Consider the following 22,709-nt stretch of genomic DNA (forward strand, 5'->3'; position numbering starts at 1 on the left):
TAAGATTAATTTGATTCTGACAAAGTAAGCCACAATCATTTTCCCCTTTCTAGATATCTTCTCAGCCATGCTCTCCATAAATGATGTCTGGTGGTGTCCAAATGATGCCAAATATTCGGATGGAAAATGAAGAATGTGGACAAACTTCCAGATGTCCCAGATGACTAGATATTTGGTATCATGTAGGCATAACCATCCAGATCACTGGCTTTTTTAAAAAAAGTTATTTTTCATCTCGGTGTTTTGGAGTTAGGCAAACACATGCAATTTCCAACTTGTATCACTCTGTCCTTTTTTTCTTTCACACTATTACCAAAGCTTGTGGTCTCTGCTTTTCTCCCCTTTCTCCTTCCCTGTATTCATATTGCACATCCAATCTTAACATCTACCATAAAATCATGGCCTAGAAGGTGGGGAGGGGCAGTGTAGGGGCATAGTTTTTGGGAGTAAGATCTGAGCAGAGTGGTAGTCCTGGCTGGGTTGCTAATTAGCTCTTTTTCTGTGGTATGGCATACAACTTTGGATTTCAACCAGGTATCTGCATTTCTCGAAAAGAACTAGACCTACTTTCAGGTGAAAATATTGATCCCCCTGAAGAAAAAGCCTTTAGTTTTTGTTTGTCAGCTTTCTGCTGAACTTGAAAAAAAATCTCACTCTTAAAATATAAGCAGCAGATTAATAACCTTTTCCTTCTTCATATCTAGTGTTTCAAGCATACAATTCTCGCTTAAATAAGATCATAAACTATCTTTACTATAGGTTCTTGTTAGAGAATTACCTCATGAGATATTGGCAATTCAGCATCTGCTAGAGGTTTGTTCAAACATCTCATATTCATCTAGAATGTTAGGTTGTTTTTTTTTTAAGTAGTCAAGTCATTTTGCCCAACTTCTTAGAGTAATGCCTTCCCTGAGTTGCACATAAATGGTCTGAACCCAGTGACTCATGAATGTCCGCAGGGAAACATTAGGACAAAGTGTGTACTGCTTTGCTAAAACTGTAGTTGAAGTTAGTGACTTTTTTCACAATAACCTTATGAAAAGACCGTGCACTACTTTCTGACTTGAGATTAGTTTCTAGAAGAAGTTTTGTCACTGAAAACTGGTGCTTGTCTTTTCTCTTAGCAGAAAAGGAAAACTGTTTGCCCAGTGCATGTCCTGTTGGACCTCAGCTACCAGAAAGCTGTCTCTAACTTGTCATCGGTACTGAGCATCTCAGGGACGTGAGAGCATCTGTTCTCTTTGCCGACTTTGGAAAAGAGGCTTTCAACCCTAGTGGCATGTTAACATTTTCTGAGCAGTTTTAAAAAAATACTGAAGCCTGAGATCCACCCCAGAAATTCTGATTTAATTGATTTTGGCTTACAGCTTATTTGGAAAATCCTTTTGGAAATTGGTGGAACAGATATACATAATAAACAAACTATATTCAATCTTATGTTCAGAATGAGATGGGAGATACATAAATATATACAGAATGCAAATAACCAAGCAAAGAAACTGGCAAGGAGGACAAGCCACTTAACCTGCCAGGCTTTGCTTCCTCATTGTAATCACCAGGGCCCCATCTGCTGCTGGGCCTCATGGTGGTCTGGGGTTCCCCGCCAGCCTCTCTTAGTCCTCTGCCTCTCATCTGCCAATTGGCCCAATCTTCTGTACCTCGGATAATCTTTTATGCCTGCTGTTTCCATTCTCCCTTTCTCAAGGCCCTCAAATGACTTCCCATTAGCTTCTGGGTCATATTCAAATTATTACCTATTGGTTTCAAGGCCTTTAGTCAAGCAATCCCTTTTTATGTCACTTTTAATCTCTCCCCTTCCTGCTCCCTTTGTGGCTGTCAGAATCTTCACCAAGCAATCCTTGTTACTTTGTCTCTCTCTCTCTCTTATGAGCACTGCTTGCTTCAGCCTACAAGGGAAAACTTTCTAGATTATGTGCACCTGACTTTAGCCATCTTTCCCGCCATCCTAGTGTTGAACATTCCCCACAAACCTTGGCTACTACTGGTTTTGATAACTGTATAACCAGGTTTTGCTGGCCTGAGGAAAACCCAAAAGTCACCGGTCTGTTGTCCAGGAACCCCTCTAACTCAAACCATGTAGAGGTGACCAAACAGAGGAAGGTATTAAAAAAACAGAGATGATGTAATTTGTGTTCTCTGCACACTATCCAGGTCTGTTGGTGGTTCCCCTAAACCATTAATCAATAAATCAATTGTCTTCTCTTTCCTCTTGCATATGTTTCTTTACCAGTACTCAGTAAGTTCTTAAAATGGAAACAGAATAATCTAGTACTCTAGATTTGGGGCTAATGCAATTAATTTCTTGTTGCAAAATATTCCTTGCAAGAAGGAATGCAAGAACCAAATTGTCATTGCAACATGAATTCAGATCTTCTGAGACAGATTTCCTAGCTTCTCAATGCAATTGACAATGGGTCACCACATCTACTGTTTTAAGTTTATTTTCTAATTGTCCATCAGATAAAAAGGGAAGAAAGAAATTCGTCTTACATATCTTGTAGCCTCTGGGCATCTTCCCCTACACAAAGCAAGCATTCGGTACATATGTTTTGGATGAAGTGAAACCATCCTCAAAGCTTTTTTATTTCTTGGACTACTAGTAACAGAGTCACTGGTTAGGGATTGCGTGTGTGAGGGAGTGTGTGTGTGTGTGTTTGTGTGTAGGGGGTGCCTTTTAAAGCTCAGGTTCTGGGGCTGTACACTAGATTTACTGAATTTTAACAAGCACTGAGGGAATTTTTATGTACATTAACATAAAAATTTAACATTTGAAAACCACTGCCTCATGATAATATTCAGATGTACTCTGTTATAAATTTTACCCAGCATTTGGAATATATTAGCTCAGATAAAATAAGTACCCAATTAAGGCCTTTTCCTACAGCTCACACTTCCACCCACATGCTACAATCTGCAGTTACGAAGACTCTAAGAAGTCAGTCTTGTACCTAAGTCTTCTGTTTGCAACATCCATCACTATAGGAGTAGAATCAGAGTCAATTTCAGTGTGGTCCAGCCTGCTAATGAGCTAACTTGTATCTTTAGTTCTTTTTCAGTCCTGATGTTCTATCCTTAACCGTCAAATGGAACAAATAAAACAGCATGCTACACCAAGTATTATAAACTTTTTTAATTCGCAGAGACTTCGTATTTTAAAGACAATATATGAAAATGGCAATATATTCAAATTTATACTGATTTGAAGCTAACAACCATCAACAACTATAATGCAATAAGAAATAATGTTAAGAAGGATGAGAATAGAGATTCTGACTGTCCTAATAAAATGTTCCTTTTTATGTTATTCCTGAATAACATAAAATGTAAAGCAAATGTATCATTTTTATGCCCAATGGGGCCTTTCTGGCTTGTGTTGGGCTGCTTGGGATCGCTCCACTGGGAAGAGATTAAGGTGCTATTGGGGGAAACAATGGGGAAATAAAAAAGAGCCAGAAATATCACATTCACACTCATTTACTTTTAAAATCATATTGATGATTTCACTGAAATTTTATATCCCTTAGAGAATTCTACGGCTTACATTGGAAATAGCCACCCCCTGCTTTGGCTGCCCAACCCTGGGTCCCTGGAGGACTAACTCTGTCATTGGGAATTTACATTGCATGTTGACCACCCAACTGGAAAATTCACAGTTTACTAGTGGTTTTAAACTCTGTCTAGTTGACGGGTTCTCAAAGACCTTTCATACTTTGGAGAAAGAGAAAGGCAGAACCAAATAGAGTTGCTTAAAATAAATGGTTTTGAAGTATGTTTGATGAATTGTGAACTTTTTGAGTGAGCTGCCAAATACAGGATATCTGTCTACTTATCTAGCTATTTCTGGAATGGCATGCATGTCTTGGGGTTATTGTGGACATCAATAGGGGTAATCCATTGCAAAGTGCTTAATGCTGTGCTTGGTATGTAGAAGGTACCCAAAAGATAACTCTTTCTATTATTGCTGTCTTTACTGCTATTTCTATGATTAACTATACTTTCAATATATAAAAATATACAATATACGGTGTAATTTAAAGCCAGGTTAGATTTCAAAACTGAATACTTGAAAACTTCAATGATTGGCTCCCAAGGCAATTGTTGAGAGTGTGGCGCACTCTACAGGGCCCAGCCTCCCTTGACATAATTGATAAAATCTGATGTCTGCTATACCTGGAGGAGCAGGCAGAGATTTTACAAGATGGTGAAAAGGAAAAGCCATCTTTGTGTTCTGGTTCTACCTGACTGGGGGTGAGATTTCCTCCTGGTGTGAGTATTAGGCCACCAGAGGGGCAAAGCCTCCTCTCCCTGAAACACGGCCCCATGTGTAGAATGACTTTCAGTTCCAATGACTCCTTTATAGTGTTCTTTTATTTTTTTCAATGCATTGCTTTTATTTTTGTCAACAAACTGTGTCATTTATGGTAAGAAAGCTCCTGTTGTTCGGGGTCTTTATCAGAGTTCCTACAAATCAGGTTAATTGGTGATCAACAGAGCTTTTCTGCCTTTAATGAGGCCTAGTAGCCCAAGGCAAGGGCCTACCTCTTGATAAGGGACTTTCTTTTTTCTTATTCTGAACTCTTTGATCACTTAAAAAAAAAAAACCTAGGAAGAACAACCACCGGGAATGTCATTGTTTTTTAATTGCCTGATTACCAAATGTTGGAGATAAAAGATAGATGTTCTCAATTAATAACATTTACATAGATTAGCATCACTAACAAGCCTCATTAGTAGCTGCTGATTTTTGTTTAGATGGGGCCCCATGTCATTTGCTCTCTCTCTGGTTGTGCAATAGAATGCACCTTTAGTATGACAAAACATTGCCTTCTAATCTATTTCCATTAATCAAACAGTAAGACGTTTTTAATACCCAGTCAGGTTTTTAATTAATTAAAAGTTAATATTACCTAGTATAGATTTAATGAAAGGTTTCATATGTTAATAAAGTCCAGAAACTGTTTCTAAACTCTGGCTATATTTTATAGAGTGCAAACACCTTCATCGGATTAATCACAACGCAACACGTCTACATTCACATAGATGAGCACCAAGGAGATACAATCCACTTACCGAGTGCCTGCCATGTGCCTCACACTTTGCAGGGATTGTCTCCTTCATCTGTCAACAGTCTTGTGAAGGAGAGAATATAAGCATCCCCACTGTACACACGAAAAGGAAGGCTCAGAGAGTTTAGGTGAAGTGCTCAAGATCTGTTGAAGTGCTGAAGACCCAGGTCTGAGTTTAAAGTCCATGTTCAGTGCACTATGTACTGTTTTCCTTATGCATATGGGAAAAGGATTCGCTGATATTCTGAGCAGAAGCAAATGTCCAGGGTTACCTAAAAGAAACCATGAGTCTCATTTTAGCCCTCATCCTTCATTTTTCAATTTATGAAAATAAATAAAAAATAAAGAACTAAAACGAATCAATAAATATGTTCTTTAAATAAAAGGATTTGAGATATCTAAGTTTATAATGATCTATGAGCATCAAAAATAAAAAAATTTGGGGCCAGCCCTGGTGTCCTAGTGGTTAAGTTCAGCATGCACTACTTTGGCAGGCCAGGTTCAATTCCTGGGTGCAGACCTATACTGCTCTGTTAGTGGCCATGCTGTGCAGGTGGCCCACATACTAAAAAATAGAGGAAGATTGGCATAGGTGTTAGCTCAGGACAGATATTCTTGAGCAAAAAAAAAAAAAAACCACAACTAAAAATCTGAAGCTTGAAGATCACAAAATACATATACCGTAAGGGGATAGATATGCTATGTTTGTCAAAAGAGGTTTTTTTCCCCAAAATATTTTGATAAGAATATAAAGTTATTCTTTTTTGCGTCTTATGGGAAGAAAGTACATGTGTAATGTCATAAATATTTCAGGCAGAAACAAAACGTTTTCAGACTCTCTAAGATATCAACTTAAATTTCTTACAAAAAAGAATATGGAAGGCATAGAATGGATTAAAAAACAATCAATAATTAATTAAAACTTCAAGGGAGAGACACACTTCAAAAGACTAAAGAAAGACATCCTAATACGTATCTCAATTTTTTAAAATGTTGATATTTGTAGTGCAAAAAGAGACAGGAGACAGACTTTTCCACCACTATTTTAAGAGAGTGCTAATATAAACCACTAACTCCATGTAAACATAATAAGTAAAATTTCATAAGAGACATATCAGGGAAAATTTTCCTAAAAGATTAGGTCTTTATTTTATTTTACTTGGAGTAAGACAGGTTTCTTTGCAATTAATAAGAAAAAAATGACAATTCTAAAATCCTATGGCACAATCTTATCAACATTTTCTATTTGAGTTTATAAAGCTTAGAATAAGTAGCGTAAATGAGAGGAAAGCATGTGATTCCATATAGGCATCTGGTCCATTATCCCATCATAGAGTTCAATTTAGGGTGGATACAATATGTCAGTGTATTTCCTTCATGCTTGCAGCACCTGTCAACGACACCCTGAAACAATTTTATTAATTTTCCTCTCTCCTTATTTCTCCCCGTTCCTACCACTCTATTCAACTACTCTTCTTAGGATCATTGATGAACTCCAAATGACAATATCTGACTCTCTCTTTGTCTCTCTTGACCTCTTGGCAGCATTTGGCACAAGTAATCTTTCCCTCTCCTTCTTGAAATACTTTCTTCGTTTGGCTTCTAGGCTACTGCACTCCACTGGTTCTCCTTTTCAGCATCTTTTTTTCTGTTCCTCACCTCTAGATGTTGGTGTGCTCAATAAGAGCTCAGTCCTTAGCCCTCTTTCTTTCTATATTTACTCTCCCTATGTGATCTCATTTACTGCCACGACTCTAGGTACTATCGAAACCATCATTTCCGGGTTTTTCTCCCCAGTCTTGGCCTCTCTTCCAAGCTCCAGATGTGTTATCTAGCTGCTTAGTTTACATCTTCTCCTGCCTGTTTAACAGAGATCTCAAACTTAATATGACTAAATCACAAGTCTTGAGTTTCTGCCTCCTTCTTCAACAACCTCCCACCCCACCCTTCTCCAGTCTTCCCACTCTTAATAAATGACACCACAACCCACCCAATGGATCATAAATAATAAGTCATCCTTGATTTTCCCCACTTCTCACTTTCTCCATATCCAGTCCATCAACAAGCCCTATCCACTCTGCCTTCAAAATGCACCCAGACTTGGATCACTTCTTGGCTTCCTAAAGGCTAACTCCTCGATCAGGATCAGAACTGAACACCTGCAGTGGCTCTTTGATCTCATCTTCCAGCTTTTACTCTTATCCATCCATAGTCTTTTCTCCACATAAAAGAGGGAACTCATAGATGCAAATTGGCTCAAGTTACCTTTCAGTTCCTTCTCCAATGGCTTCCCATCCCCTGAAGAACATCTCTTTATGATGAGCTCCCCTGCCCCCAGACCCCTCCAGTTTTTTTCTCCTACTACTTGCTCAGGGGTTGCTGCTTTCTTGTCTCACAATATTCTGTGTGTTGCTCAAACTGACCAACCACTGCTCAGGCTGATCTTGTGGTTCTTCTCCTTGCTCACTCTCTCCTTCCATTTAGAAATCTGCTCACTCCCTCAGAGATTCCTCAGACCATTTTCTCTCTTTTTCTTTTTCAGCTTAACTGAGATATAATTGACATAAAACGTTGTGTAAGTTTAAGGTGTGCAACATGTTGATTTGATAAATGTATATATTGCAAAATGATTACCACCATAGCGTTAGCGAACACCTCCATCATGTCACATAATTACCATTTCCTCTATGTGGAGAGAACATTTAAGATCCACTCTCTTAGCAATTTTCAAGTGTTATTAACTATAATCACCCTACTGTACATTAGATCACCAGAACTTATTCATCTTATAACTGGAATTTTGTACCCTTGAACAACATCGTCTCCCCATTTCCCCCACCCCCAAGCTCTTGATAACCACGACTCATCTCTCTGTTTCTATGAGTTCAGCTTTTTTTAGATTCCACATATAAATGATATCATACAGTGTTTCTCTTTCTCTGTCTGACTTATTTCACTCAGCATTATGACCTCAAGTTTCATCCATGTTGTTGCAAATAGCAGGATTTCCTTCTTTCTCATGGCTGAATAATATTCCATTGTTGATGGACACTTAGATTGTCTCCATATCTTGGCTATTGTGAATAATGCTGCATGAACATGGGAGTGCAGGTACCCCTTTGAGATCTTGTTTTCATTTCCTTTGTATATATAACCAGAAGTGGGATTGCTGGGTCGTATGTTAGTTCTATTTTTAATTTTTTGAGGAACCTTCATACTGCTTTCCATAGTGGCTGCACAAATTTACATTAACGCCAACAGTTCACGAGGCCAGATCATTTCCCCTTTATTCCATCCCTTACTGTGCTTCATTTTCTTTATGATATTTATCACTATGCTACTTTTTTGTTCAGTCTTATAACTCTAGTACCTAAAATAGTGTCTGGCAATAGTATATGCAAAATAAATATACCTTCAATGAATAACTGAATTATCACCAAGTTTGAGATGAATAAATTAATATACACAGAGATTGAAACCTCCCTGAAGTTCTATGATTGGGGGAGCTTACTATGTGCCTACCTCTTCTGTCTTGGAGGGCTCCATTTAAGCCCTTGATAGTGGCTGAGGTGCTGCATACCCCAGAAAGAGTCCCTGAAGCTGCCTTCATAGCCCTGGAGACCACTTGGGCTGTGCCTTCTGCCCCTCCATTTCAAACCCTCTTGTATTTGTGATGCTGTGAACCTGGTTTCTCTTTTCTGCCTAGTCAGATGAGCAACAACCCTGCTCGATAAACAGGTCAGATTTCCAGGAGGGCAGTTCAGACTTGTTAGACTTAGTCACTCTGTGTGTCTTTCTGCCTGGCTTTTACATTTCCATATGGTTAGACTTGTACATTGATGGATCTCACTTCCGTTGTGTTAGAGAAATAGGATAGTACACTTGGATTTTTAACCTTCATTATAGGATTCCAATGTTAGCCTTAATTGATGGCTATGCAGTCATGATGTGGAGTCCATTTATAATGCTTTAGAACTCAATTTTTCTTTATTAGTGCATACTTTGGAACATTCTTGTTCTAAATCTATCATAAAATGTGTTATTACTTATTTGCTTAAACTCTAAAAGTTGTCCATAAGCCTAAAGCATATTTCGATTGTACATAAAAGGTAGTAGCTTTGCAGAAATTTAAAAAAATAAGAAAACTATGTATTCCAGTTAGGTCAATTTGACATTTCTGATTTGGCTTGCATTTAAAGAATAAAGTTCATGTTTTATTATGAAATAAATACATGCTCATCTTAGAAAATAAGGGAGAAAAGCAGAAAATAGAAGGATCAGTTCCATTTGGCCCCCCTCTATGTAGAGAATCACTATTGATAGGTATGTGTATTTCCACCTCTTATATTTTCTATGTATTCAAAACATAATTGTGACTTTATGAGACATATATATTCTATATGAATAAAAATTTCTATTCTATAAGAATAAAAAATGTGTACTTTTTCTGATTATAAAAATAATGCACGATTATTGTATAAAATTTGGAAAGTAAAAGAACCTATAAATCTATGTTTTTAATTATAAAAGTTACACATAATCATTATAGAAAATTGGGCTATTTTATAAAAATGAACATAAAAGTCATCCAGAATTCCACTCAACAGAATAAATATATTATTTACATTTGATATATGCCATTCCAGGCATTTTATGTTGTGTATATTTATATGCATACATAACCATATATGAATAATTTAAGCTCTAGAGGAGAACATACCGTATATATGAATATTTATGCTTAAGCATCATTTGTACAGCAAAATCCATGAGTCCTACTCAAAGATGACATGAAGAAGGGCGAAATGACAGAAATATCTGCTATAGGTGGTTTGTTTGTCTTTTCCAATTAAAAAAATAAAACCAACGAAATGGCTGTAAAATGTGAAGATTAACACCACAGAAAATCATTACTTGAATTCCTTGGCAGTGAAATTAGACAGTCTGTCGTCCAGGTAATTCTATCCTGTTCTGGGGAAAATAATTTTTTTTTTTTGTCTAACAATTTTCTTGGCACATTTTCCCAAGCTGTTGAGTCATTGTTAGATTGTGGGGTTTTTTTGACCTAGATTTTTAAGAAAATGATAAAATGTATTATGTTTTTTAAAAGTTAAAAAAATCTGAGCGTCCTTTAAGGCAACAGCTACTCCTATTCATTTTTGTATTTCCAGGACTTAGCTCAAACCTGTCTTAATATATATTTATTGAAAGGAATGAGTCAAATAAAATATCATTTGTAAAGTGCTATTGATATCTTTATTGTTCTCTTTTAATGATAAAATTAAAACATACTGGTTGTGAAATTTCAAATGGTACAAACGTATTTAACTCAGAAGGTGAAAATATCTATAAAATTGGGTCATTGTGAATGCTTTTGTTTTGTTTCTTTCATTTTAGCTCTGCTATGTAACTAGAAGAGTGGACACTCCAAGAGCTCACACCTGTTTTAGCTCTGCCTGAGCAACTGGGCAGTCATGGCTACTCAAAGTTCATCAGTAGGACTTCAGAATGAACCACCAGCATTTGTATCCCACCTCCAGATCTTTGGGTTAGAGAATGGATCCCTGCTGAAACAACCGGGAAACTTCTGGCTTATTGCTTGGCCTGAAGACATACAGCTCAACGTCTTCACTTGCTTTCTCTGACCCTAAGTTTTCACTTGTACAAATACTTTCTTCCTACTAAAGAAAAACACTTTTTTTCCCCCAATCAATGTGCTTCTCTGGAAAGATCATGGAATAAAGAAACAGACATAAAATCCAGCTGATATAATCACGTTGGTGGATCTTGGATTTTATGTTGGTACAATAAATCTTTTTACTTTTGATGAATGAAATAAGTAGTTTTTGTGACAGAAGTTATAGCCAGGCTCTCTATGTATTATGCAAACTTGAACATATATGTACACATCTTGACTCTTGAAATTAGCTTGCTTCTTTAATTAGTCATCTAATAAAGACAGCAGTCCTTATTCTCAGACTATAGTGTCAGAGGTGGATACAGCAAAAATCTCCTTTTCTAGTTAACATTTTATTGAATGATGAGTTGCTAAAAAAAAAAAAGAGCTATTTAAATTCCCTCATAAGGAAACATCAACCTGGAAAATAAAACCACGCAATCTTCTAGAGCCTCAAGGGGCTAAGTGTTTCTCCTAAGATCACTCACCCAAGATTAGGACACAGTTCTCCTGGATCCCAGACAATTGCACTTTTGACTCCACCATTGGGCTGGTTGCATTGGTAATGGTTGATAACTAAGCTTTGACAATTCCTGAAGCCATCATCAGGGTTTTTATCATAGGCTGTGGGGACCCAAGCTAAGTATACTCATGAAACCATTTGGGAGAAGAAGAATTATACCAGCTGACAAGTTTAAGGTGGTTAAAGAAGATATTAACTTTTTAAAGTACATTCTACATTTTTCATGTTGATGTCAATAGTCAACAGATTGGACTACTTTTGTCTTCAGAAGCTATAGTTTGTTAGTTGGGCAACTAGATAAACATCTTTTTATAACTCTAGCCTCACCAACTTCTACGTGACCCTCAGTTCAATAACATTAAAGTGAGTAGTTTATAGTATTCTGTAATGCATTAATCTAGATTTATACACTCAAATAAAAAATTTGATTCAAAAGAAATCACTGAGAAACTATGATGTGTTGAGACTTATTCTGAACAAAGTGCATCAGGAGTTGAGTCTTTGAATGAGTCTTTGCTGTGGTCCTGGTTTGGACCCCCCAGTTTTTTCTCTTACTAGGTGTGTGACCTAAGAGGGTTACTCACATTTCCTAAGTCTCAGGTTCCGCACCTGAAAAGTGGGAGAGTAATGATACTCATCTCAGAGAGTCATGGTGAAGATTAAGTGAGATATAGTGTATACAATGCTTAGCACAGTTCTTTCCATATATTATTCACTCAATAAACAGTAGCTACTAACAAATAATAATGGATGGCTCTATATAGCCCATAACTAGTATTAATATGATTAGGTATTAGGATATATGAGACAATCCAGACTGCGACTTGCTATAGAGACACTGGTGGAAAAATGCTTTAGACTGAAAACTGGTCACAGGGACCAACTTCCTGTTGACAATTATGATGGACTTTATAGGGTTAATGGATTGTGGCTGCCCCCTTTGGTATAGAATATTGAATCTTCCAGTCTATTATCTCCCTCTGTTTCTGTGTTTGAAATGTACAGAAGCTAAAATATAATTAAAATTAGCTAAAATAATTCTTATTCTTCTCTAGGCCCGGTGGCCCCCTGCTCTGCTGTGCTTCAGGTCATTAACGCCCCTGACATCCATGAGTGCTCCTGGCGCACGCTTCCACCCACTTGCCTGATAAGGGTATTCAGTGATGACATTGGATTTGGAGGTTGAAAATCTTGCCTCAGGCCTTGGAATTAGGTACATGGAAGTCACTTGAGTATGAAATTCTTTAAAGTCTTTCAATGTATTTATTCATTAGCTTTGGATGTTTGCAAAAACATTGCTAATCTGGTAAGTTTTTTAGAAATTCAGTACACTTTTAAAAACATGGCTATGAATATCATGCAATTAAAACAAACGGAATCACTCAGAATGTTGAGAAATGATCCCAACAAAATAAAAAGGTTTAATTTCATCGGGGAATTTCTAATTAATGATGTTTGAGTGGGTTTTAAATTCCCTGACCACATTCCTACTATCCTTACTCACCACTTGGGGAAGATTTAAGCCTTAGGGCATCTTTTAGATGAATACTAGTAGCCACATTTATGCTGAATGGAATAGCACCAGTAATGCAATTATAGCAGAAAAGAAACGTCGCATTCCCAGGATACTCACTCAAACTCCATTACAATGTCCCATCCATGTTTCTTTGTTTCATTGTGTTAAAGAGTAATAGCAAATGGCTAACACAAAGTATAAAACAAAGTCTTCATTTAGCATTTCCCTGGGACAATCAAAGAAGCTCTCTCTTGTTTCTTTGTGGGTGCTGTTGAGCGCTGATATTTGCAACTACTTTTCTAACCAATGATTTCAACAGCAGAGTAGAAAGGAGGGTGACTTACCTGTAAAGCTACATTGGGCTGATCTTTCAGTGGCAAACCTGGGTAAGATGCATTCAGTTCACCCTGGAATTCCATTGTGGGGTACAAGAGATTATTTGTAGAAGGGTGTTAGTGTCCTAGGGGAGCTGATTTCATTCCGCAGGGTGAGCAGCTTACCTGTACAGGTCAATCTACTCATGGTAGGATTAGATTTCCATTTTGGCTCCCAAGAATCTCTGAAACCTCTCACTATGCTGGCACATAAGGGGGGATTTTCTTAAGATAGGTGGAGACCCAGTAGAAAAGAAGTTACTATAAAGATTAAAGGGGAAAAAAACGTGCATGGTGGTTCAAAGTGTTACAAGCCAAAAGAAGTGTGTCCACATATTCTTCCATGCTCTAAACAGCTCTAGAGAAGTGAATTTTTGGAAATTACCACTTTAAATGTATGATTTCTAGTTCAGAGACTCTGGCTTTGTGACACCCTAAATTGCCTTTATTTGTTGCAGGGGTGCTGTGAAATTCTTAAATTCAAGTTACCTTTAATTAATTAGATAAATAATATGTATATGTCTATATGGACTCTTAGTGATATTTTGGAAGGACAAGTTCTTTTAAAGCAACCTAAATCTGATAAGTTGTGGGGGCATCATAAAAGTTGGGGAACAAGTTAATCTTAACATAGGGAGATTATCTTGGTGATAGAACCAGGATCACAGTAGCTAATTACAGGTTTCAATGATGCCATGGCTGCAGATGTATAAATACAGAATTAAAAATACTGAGTGAGAAAATACTATTTAGACATGTATGCATATATTGGCGTGTTATGAAGAAATAAGATATATCTTTAGAATATTTATTAGTAAGCGAGTTAATAAAAACAAAGAAAAACTGTTCAGAGCCTATAAAATCTCTCACTTTCTGTTGCATTCCGTCATTGCACTCTACTATGCCTAAAAGATGATGTTTTATAATATCAACATTATCCAAAGATTGCCCAACATCTGGAATCAGCAGAGACAATGTTCTAAAGACTCAGAATCACAGGCAACAATGTTTTAGAAGTCCTCACTTAGTAGCTGGGATGAGATTGAGAAATAGGTATTTTTTAGAAAGTTCTAAAAGTGGTGGTTCTGATATGCAGCTGGGTTCAGCAATTCTGGACCTTGCCTCTTGCCATCAAAAATTCAAAAACAAAAAAAATCTAAGCAAGGTAGTTCAATAAGAAAAATTAGTAGTTATGTTTGTTTGACAAAGGATTTTCGGTAGATTAGAAAATCTATTTCAGAAAATCCTGAGTAGCAGCATAGTAATTCATAGCAACCAGTGAAAGCATGCTTGGTAAAATGTCTAGGTGTGAGTGACATAATCTGTTTTGTTTTGTTATTTTAGAAAGCAGCAAGTGGTTGGGTTACTGCTTGGGTTTCCATTTAATTTTTTTGAGCCCCAATTTTCTTATCTCTTGGGAGGAGATTGGTTGGTCTTCTGACACCAACCAACAATGATTCTAGGAATCTATGATACGGCATTTTTTAAATGATGGAAAAATGCAAACTAGTGGCTGTATTTACTCAGGCATGTGTCTGAAAGGAGTCAGGAGAAGATGTCCCTATTTTGAAAAGAAGATATCTCAGAAAAAAAGAAAAGAAAGCAAGAGAAGAAGAAGAATATATTGAGCATTAACCTATATGAACTCTACGCCAGGTCCAGTACTAAGCACATTACATAAATTATTATTTAATTTTAATCTTCATGCAAACCCTAAGAGGTCAGGTAGGTCTACAAAATGAGAAAACCAAGGTGTAGCAAGGTTAAGTTCTGTTCTCAGGACACATGCTAATGAGCGGCAGGGTGGGAATTCACACCAAGAAGGTTGACTTTGTGCTCTGAACTGCAATATATTTTGGCATCAAAATACAAACATTTGACAATGTAGATGGTTTAATAGATAACTACAGACACTGCCCAGTGCTCCCTTTAGATGACAGTAGTGCTTATTTTGAAGGAAATTCATAATTATTTTCTCTGTAATTTCTTCTGTCCTCCCCTCCTCTATAATACCTCAGAGCTGTGGGAGATGATAAGGTTTGAAAAGCACTCCTTGTTTGAAAGCTTACCAACATGGTTTCAAATATCAACCTTATTAAAGTGCACCTTGCTGCCAAATGGCTTTAAAAAATTTTTCTTCCATCTATGACATATTACTTGCTATGGTTAGATCATGAGCTTGTTAAAAGTTTGACAACTTTCCTTTTGATAATTATGCTGAAATTATGGTTCCAATGATTGAAGAAGTCAAAGCATTAAATAACATGGACATCATTAAAGAGGAAAAAAATTATTATTTAATTAGGTGACTACTCTTTCTATTGTTACTTTATTTTCAAGTTCCGTGGAAATAGGATCCCTGCTGTTTGCAGTTTCTGGCTATCTTTATTCCCTTCATTATTAATTCCTTTTACCCCTCTCCCTCTAATCAGCCTCAGTGTCATCTATTGGGAAGGCTGGTTTCATTGCACATTTTATTTTGGATTCCAGGGTGACTAGTAGACCCAGGTGAAGACTCAGCCGGTAGCCAAGGTCAAGGGTATACCTTGTGAACACTGCAGCCGCATCTCACATACAGTTTATGCAACTGTTACACTTCAGTGTCAGAGTTCACGGAGAATTTCCATAAATCTGATGGGTAATGTGCCAAATGAGATTAGAGAGGGCTTCATGCGATCACGGTCAAATGAAAATATCTTATGTTAATTTCCTAGTACAAGCTTGAGGCAGGTAGTTAATATTTTTTGTGAAAAGCTAGAGACACACACAGGGAGGAAACACAAGCTGTTGTCTAAATAGAAAGATGAAGCATGTGGAGCTTCTAATAGAAAAATGTAGATGTTGGAATTTGCAGAATTTTTCCACTAGGTTTGAGTCTTTCTCCTTATGTTCTTTATATGATCTGTTGACTGTTACTCTAATTGTTACCCTAAAACACATTTTTCACTTAAATCAATTTTGTAGGTTGCATTTATATATTTAGATGTCAACACATTCTTCAAGCCATTTCATTGCGAAATAGAAAACCAAGGAAGACAAAAGAGCATTAGCAAAGGGAGGGCTGTTTGCAGATTGAATCTCTAACTACTTATCCACGCATGCGATTTTCTTTTAAGCCTTGACCTGAATCAACTCAATTCAGAAAAGTGCATTTTAAACCATCTATCTTGGAATTGGTACAAAAACATTGGCTCATTTATATTTGAAAATAAAACAATATTAATATTTTAAGGCAATTGTAGAAAAGGACTTAAGAAAACAGACCTGTCAGCTGTTCCTGGCCTTCTGGTCACCCAACACTGCCAAGAACACACAGTCTTAACCTTAGTCTTCTGTCTTCATTGGATGTGCTGTGAAAGGCCCAGATGTAAATACAATTCAAAAAGTAAATGCAGGGGGTTGAAGCATCTATTATTGATGATCAGGTGCTGTTTGTTAGTATTATAGACATTTAATTTAATTTATCATGCATTTATTGAGCACCTACACTATTCTCCCTCACAAGGCCTCTGGGACACCCACGTTGGGGTGAAGCTCAATAAGAATCCGATGGCTTCTGCGGAAAGCCTGTAAAAATCTCACTAGGGAGACAAGGTCTTCACAAGAAACAAGTAGGAAACAAGACCAGAGGGCACATGATTAAATGATGAGATGGCAGATACAGGCAGGACCACTATACATCAAAACTGGGAAGAATTGATGGAACTCAATGGACTTGGGGAATGAAGCTCTAGGTTGGCTTTGGAGAAAAGGGTAGGATTTGGGTAAGAAAAGAAGGAAAACAAGGTCAAGAATAGCATGAGGTCAGGTGAGGCAATGGGCCTCGTTTGTTCAAGATTCTATGAGCTGCATAAGCAAAAGATCACAGGAAGCAGGAGATCCCAGTTCCTGTTCTGGCTCTGACGCTTCTATCCTGTAAGACCATGAAAAATTTACCAGTAAAATGATAGCATTAGAGCAAAGTCTCCAAGGTTCTTCCCAGTTCTAAAGCTCAGTGGGCCTTGGAGCTCAGTTGTTCTGACTTTGGGTCTGGAGGCAAAAAGAACTGAGTTCTAGTCCTGTCATTAACTAATTGTGAGAACTAATTTCTTAACCACCAGAAATCTCAGTTACTCATCTATACAATGGGAACAATAATGGCATGAGAGTAGTTGAAAAGTGAATATGCTTGGCATGTAGTAAGTGCTTAGCACAAGTTAGTGAGTTTGCAAATTCTATGAAGAATGATTTTTTTTGCTGAGGAAGATTTGCCCTGAGCTAACGACTGTGGTCAATCTTCCTCTACTTTGTCTGTGAGCCACAGCCACAGCATGGCCACTGATGAGTGGTGTAGGTCCACGCCTGGGAATTGAACTTGGGCTGCTGAAGCACAGCACACCAAACTTAACCACTAGGCCACCGGGGCTGACCCTAAAGAATGATTTTTTTTTTTTTTAACAGAGGTGATCTGATTGGAGCAAATTTTCTTTAACAAAGGCAATCTGATTCAGTAGCAAACTTGGATAAGATGCATTCAGTTAACTCTGGGATTCCATTGTGGGGTGCAAGAGATTATTTCAGAAAAGCCTTAGTGTCCTAGGGGAGATGATTCCACTCAGTAGGGTGAGCAGCTCACACATATAGGTCAATTTACTCACTGTAGGATTAGGTATCCATTTTGGCTGCCAAGAATCTCTGAACTCTCTCATTATGCTGGTGCATCTTGGTTGGAATATAGTAATCAGTGCTGATTACTGATAGATATTGATTTCTCACAGGTTGACTAAGATAGTTTTTGTAAATTATGAAGATCTTGCTAGGACCGAGAACCTGGAATTTATACAATGGAAAATGAAGGCTCATGATTGAAAAAAGGAGTGAAGTTTTAGGAAGATTGATATGGAGGTAGGGTACATAGATTTGGACTGGGGAAAAATAAAGCTATGAGGAAACCCTAGGTGTGATGTACTAGAGGTGGGATAGCCTATTGAAGAGCAAGGTATAACCACAGTCATGTACCACATAGCAACGTTTTGGTCAACAATGGACTGCATGTATGATGGTGGTCCCGTAAGATTAGTACCATACAGCCTCGGTGTGTAGTAGGCTATACCATCTAGATTTGTGTAAGTACACTATTCTACGATGTTCACACAATGATGAAATTGCCATATTCCCATATCCCAGAACGTATCCCCATCATAAACAGTGTATGACTGTAGAGAGACATGGCAAAGAGAGAAGTTGGTCACTCAGGTGATGGGGAGAAAATGTAGACTCACGATTCTGAGCCCTGGTATCCAGGATAGCAGTGGGGGCAGGCACAGAGAGGGCAGGTTTGGGGATGCAGAACTGACGTCATCTCAGGTAGGACTGGGGAGGAAGAAAACTTAGACGTGAAGCCTCTGAATTTCACGTAACAACAGGCATATTAATTACCTATGTGTAGCTAAAATATGGAACTGATTAACATCACAAAGCCTGGAGATGGAGGACGCAGGCCACCAAAGACAGGTGTTCAGTGAAGCTGTGAGAAGGGATGAGAAAGTAGATAGCTGTTCTCCCCAGTCTGGCTGCCTATGGCCATCACCTGAGTAGAGTTAAAAATACTGATTTCTGGGATCCCCCACAGATGATTCTGATAGAATTGGTTTGGAGGGCAGTCTGGGCATGTGGATTTTTATTTAAAGATTTTATTTTTTTTCATTTTTCTCCCCAAAGCCCCCCAGTACATAGTTGTGTATTTTTAGTTGTGAGTCCCTCTAGTTGTGGCATGTGGCATGCCGCCTCAGCATGGCTTGATGAGCGGTGCCATGTCCACGGCCAGGATTCAAACTGGCGAACCTGGGCTGCCGAAGCAGAGCGCATGATCTTAACCACTTGGCCACGGGGCTGGCCCTTGGGCATGTGGACTTTTAAAACCCCCTCAGGTATAGAGAGAAAAGAAAAGACCAAAGTCTCAGCATACTTTAAAGAATGAGAAGCATCTGATGAAAATTAACCTCCTAAGTGCCAGGCTACTGGGCTGGGGGCATTGCATCCATATCACCTTGTGTAATACAACTGTTCTCTGGTTCTCTAGGGGAAGTTCTAACTGCAGCTTGAGACTCAGAAACGAGGTGGAACGCACTGAAGTCCTGCCAGCTCTATCTCTCCAATCATTGCTTTTAAGGGAATAAAAGTGAAGAGCCAAAACTGGCTATCGTGCCACCTCATGTGTCCAGATCTTACTAATAGCACTCTTCAACTCGCTGAAAGCAAGAATCTAAATTTAATGTAACACAACAATGTATATAAATATCCTAAATTTATTTAGTTCTTTACTTTATTCATTCACTTTATTTAAAACTTTTCATGGTCTCACTTGTAGCCTTGGTGTTTTAGTTTTACATACCATTCTGACCAGTTCAGTAATCTGGTTTACCAGCTCAGTAAATGAAAAATAGTCATTTCAGAGGTGGAGGGCAGATATAGAAGGACCAGATGATAGAAAGCAAGCCAAGAAAAAGGCTTGGAAGTAGAAAAGTGACTTTTATCAGGGCCAGCCCCGTGGCCGAGTGGTTAAGTTTGTGTGCTCTGCTTCGGTGGCCCAGGGTTTCCCCAGTTCAGATCCTGGGCACGGACATGGCACCGCTCATCAAACCATGCTGAGGCGGCATCCCACAAGCCACAAATAGAAGGACCTACAACTACGACATACAACTATGTACTGGGGGGGGGGTGGCGGTTTGGGGAGAAGAGGGAAAAAAAAAGAGAAGTGATGTTTATCAAGTCCCTATTATGTGGCAGGTATTGTAACACACAACCCCTCGCTTAGTTCTCTAGCGGATCTATTGTCTGCCCAGCACCTGAACTCAATCTCTTTTGGGTGTCTCTGTGGTGTGGGTTTTGAGGAGGAAGGACCTTGCCTCCCACTAAGAATTCCAAAAAGAGCCAGTCTCCTTTGCCCATTCTCCATCAACCTGGTGGCCTTGAAACGTGTAAGGAGTAATGTGATGGCGGAGAATCAACTAGAGACCATTTGTGTTGATGGCACGGTTGTGCCCTGGTTGTGGCAGCAAAAATCTGACAGTGGTGTGTCCAGTGAGGTCTTCTAACTGGACAGCCTGTAGCATGACTTCTCCTGTGTTCTCTGTTGCCTAGCTTCTTGATTCCTGCTCACTCTCCTTCCCTAGTTTTTCATATTTTCTTTTAATTCCACGAGTTTAATATTTTTTCAAATGTTTGTTTTCCATTTATATCAGCCAGAGTGCCTTTCTCTTCTTTGTAACTAAGAACCTTGACTGACACAAACGCTCAGGACGACTTTGAGAGGTGTATTATACTATATCCTTTCTTAGAAACTAGGAGACAAATTCAGAGAGGTTAAGCAACTTGCCCAAGATCACAGAGCTAGAGAGTGGCAGAGCTAGGGTCCCATACCAGGTTTTTCCAGCACAGGCTATCATATATTTAGGTGAACAGCACTAAACCTTTAAAAATCCTGAGGACTTCATTATATTATTTCATTCAATAAAAGTGATACTCCTTTGACCTCAAGGTACTGTCACATAATGATACATTTATTTTAGAGAAAAGAGGGAGGTTTGCCATATCACTTTTAAATAACAGAATTAAAACCTGTTTTAAAAGATTTCAAAAAGTTTGCATTGAAAGATGAATTATTTGAACACGTAAAGGAAAATTCTTCAGTTACCTGGAAAATTCCCTTATGTAGAACACCTTGACAGAAGAAGTGCAAATCTTTCCTCCAACAAATGAAAAACAGAGGGATTCCAAACGCATGGGTTTCTTCCCAGAGGAGGGCTGTGCCGAGCCCTCTGCTGAAGCCCTCGCCCGGTTGCACGAGGTGGAGGAGATACGAGTGGGGCTCCTGTCATCGTGCGCCTGCTCTCACGCAGCCCTCGAAGTATGTCGTGTTCCTGAAACCCTCAGATGGTGATTATGACCGATTACACAAGATGCCACGTTCCCTAATCATATCACTTACATTCCTGCGAACAGCAGTGACAAGGAGTGAAGGGAGAAGATCACAGCTGTCTAATAAAAAAAAAATCAGATAAAGCAGACAGCATTGCAGCCAGGAGATCACACGCCAGCCTGCGAGCGAGACTTGGCGCGATGGGTTTTGCCCTCTTTCTAACCTAGCTTAACCCCCGCCCGTGCTCTTGTCTCCAGAACCCCTTGGTCGCATAATGACAGGAATTGGGCAGGTGTGGCTCATACACTGGGCTTACTTATTTATTATACTAGCTCAAGCTCCCTGTTCTGTGAAGTGAACATTGCACTTGAGTAAATTTGGAGCTTGTCACTGCCAGAATCTAAACAGCTTTTGTGAAGCAAAGAAAAGCCCCATGGCCAGCCCCTCCCTGCTCTTCTCTGAAGCAGCCCTAAGCTTAAGACACCACCTCTCTCCTCTGCCACTCCGTTTTTAATCTGTCTTCAAAGAGAAAGCCAACTGTCTTGAATTAAACACAAGGCAGTTCTTGAAGTCATGTGTGATGAAAGTGATTAAATAATTAATTCAAACAAAGGTGACTTCTGAGCCAGGTTGGGGGTCAGGAAAAAGAGTCTTGATTTAAAGCAGCATTTACTCGTGTGCAAAAGTGAAAAAAATATTTCACTCGATATGAAATGACCATGCTGGGGAATGTTAACCCGTCTCCCTCACTTCCTTAGCTCCAGGCACACTGGCCTCTTGCTGCTCCTTGAACAGACCAAGGCTATTTTTCTCTGCCTTGGGGCCTTTGGGTCTTCTGTTTCTTTTGCTGGAAGATTCCTCTCCCCAATATTTATCTGGTTACTCTTCTCAGGTGTGTAGATCTCTCTATTCAATCCTCAGAGATGCCTTTCCTGTCGGTTCTAGCTATAAATTCCCTCCCCCACCTGCTTCAGTCTCTAGCCTGCACTGTCTTTTTATTTCTTTATGATACCTATTATTGCCTGGCATTCTGCCGTGTATTGATTCTTTGTTTTATCATCAGTCTTCCCCACCAGGATGTAAGATCCATGAAGACAGTATTTTATCTGTTTTTTTTCCCCTGCAGTATCCCAACATCTAGAACAGTATCTGGTACAGAAGACACAGCAATAAGTAGTTGTTCAATAAATGAACAAATAAATGAAGGAAGGAACTTCAAAGCCTAAATGTTTCCATCTTTTTTAAGACTAAAAGGAGCTCTCAGAAATTCTTTAGACCGTGAAAGGTACTGCATATACTTCTAGATTATAAAATGTATTCCCTAGAATTGTAAATTCAGATTTAGGCACAATCTGAATTCTTAAAAAAAAATAAAACAAAATGAACTAATGCTTACAACTCACTGCTTTCCTTGCTTTGAAACAAACCATTGGCTTTTTGAGATTCCTTCTCTGAAGAGTCAAGAATGTTTACAGAAGGTAGGCATGGCTTCCATTTTGTGATGAAATATCTCCCAGGAGGAGCCTGCCTCCCTGTGCACTTTGCTGGGTGTGTATATCTGGTTTGTAGCAAGTTAGCTGAAGTAGACAGATCTGGAGGCAGTGTTGTGAGTGTAAGTGTCAGTCAATCCGA

The 22,709-nt window shown here is 38.6% G+C and overlaps 1 long non-coding RNA gene across 2 annotated transcripts in view; it reads left to right on the forward strand.

Moving 5' to 3' along the window:
• The window catches only part of LOC139041766 (uncharacterized), a 93,461-nt gene extending 81,794 nt beyond the window's left edge, over window positions 1-11,667 (forward strand). The window contains exon 5 of one of the 2 annotated variants that reach the window (XR_011497617.1): window positions 10,485-11,667. This is a non-coding gene — a long non-coding RNA (uncharacterized lncRNA). The remainder of the gene's footprint in view (window positions 1-10,484) is intronic. The other variant, XR_011497616.1, reaches the window with a different exon arrangement.
• Window positions 11,668-22,709: the final 11,042 nt, after the last annotated feature.

The sequence above is a fragment of the Equus asinus genome, chromosome 2 (genome assembly GCF_041296235.1).
Source record: "Equus asinus isolate D_3611 breed Donkey chromosome 2, EquAss-T2T_v2, whole genome shotgun sequence".
Taxonomy (NCBI): Eukaryota; Metazoa; Chordata; class Mammalia; order Perissodactyla; family Equidae; genus Equus; species Equus asinus.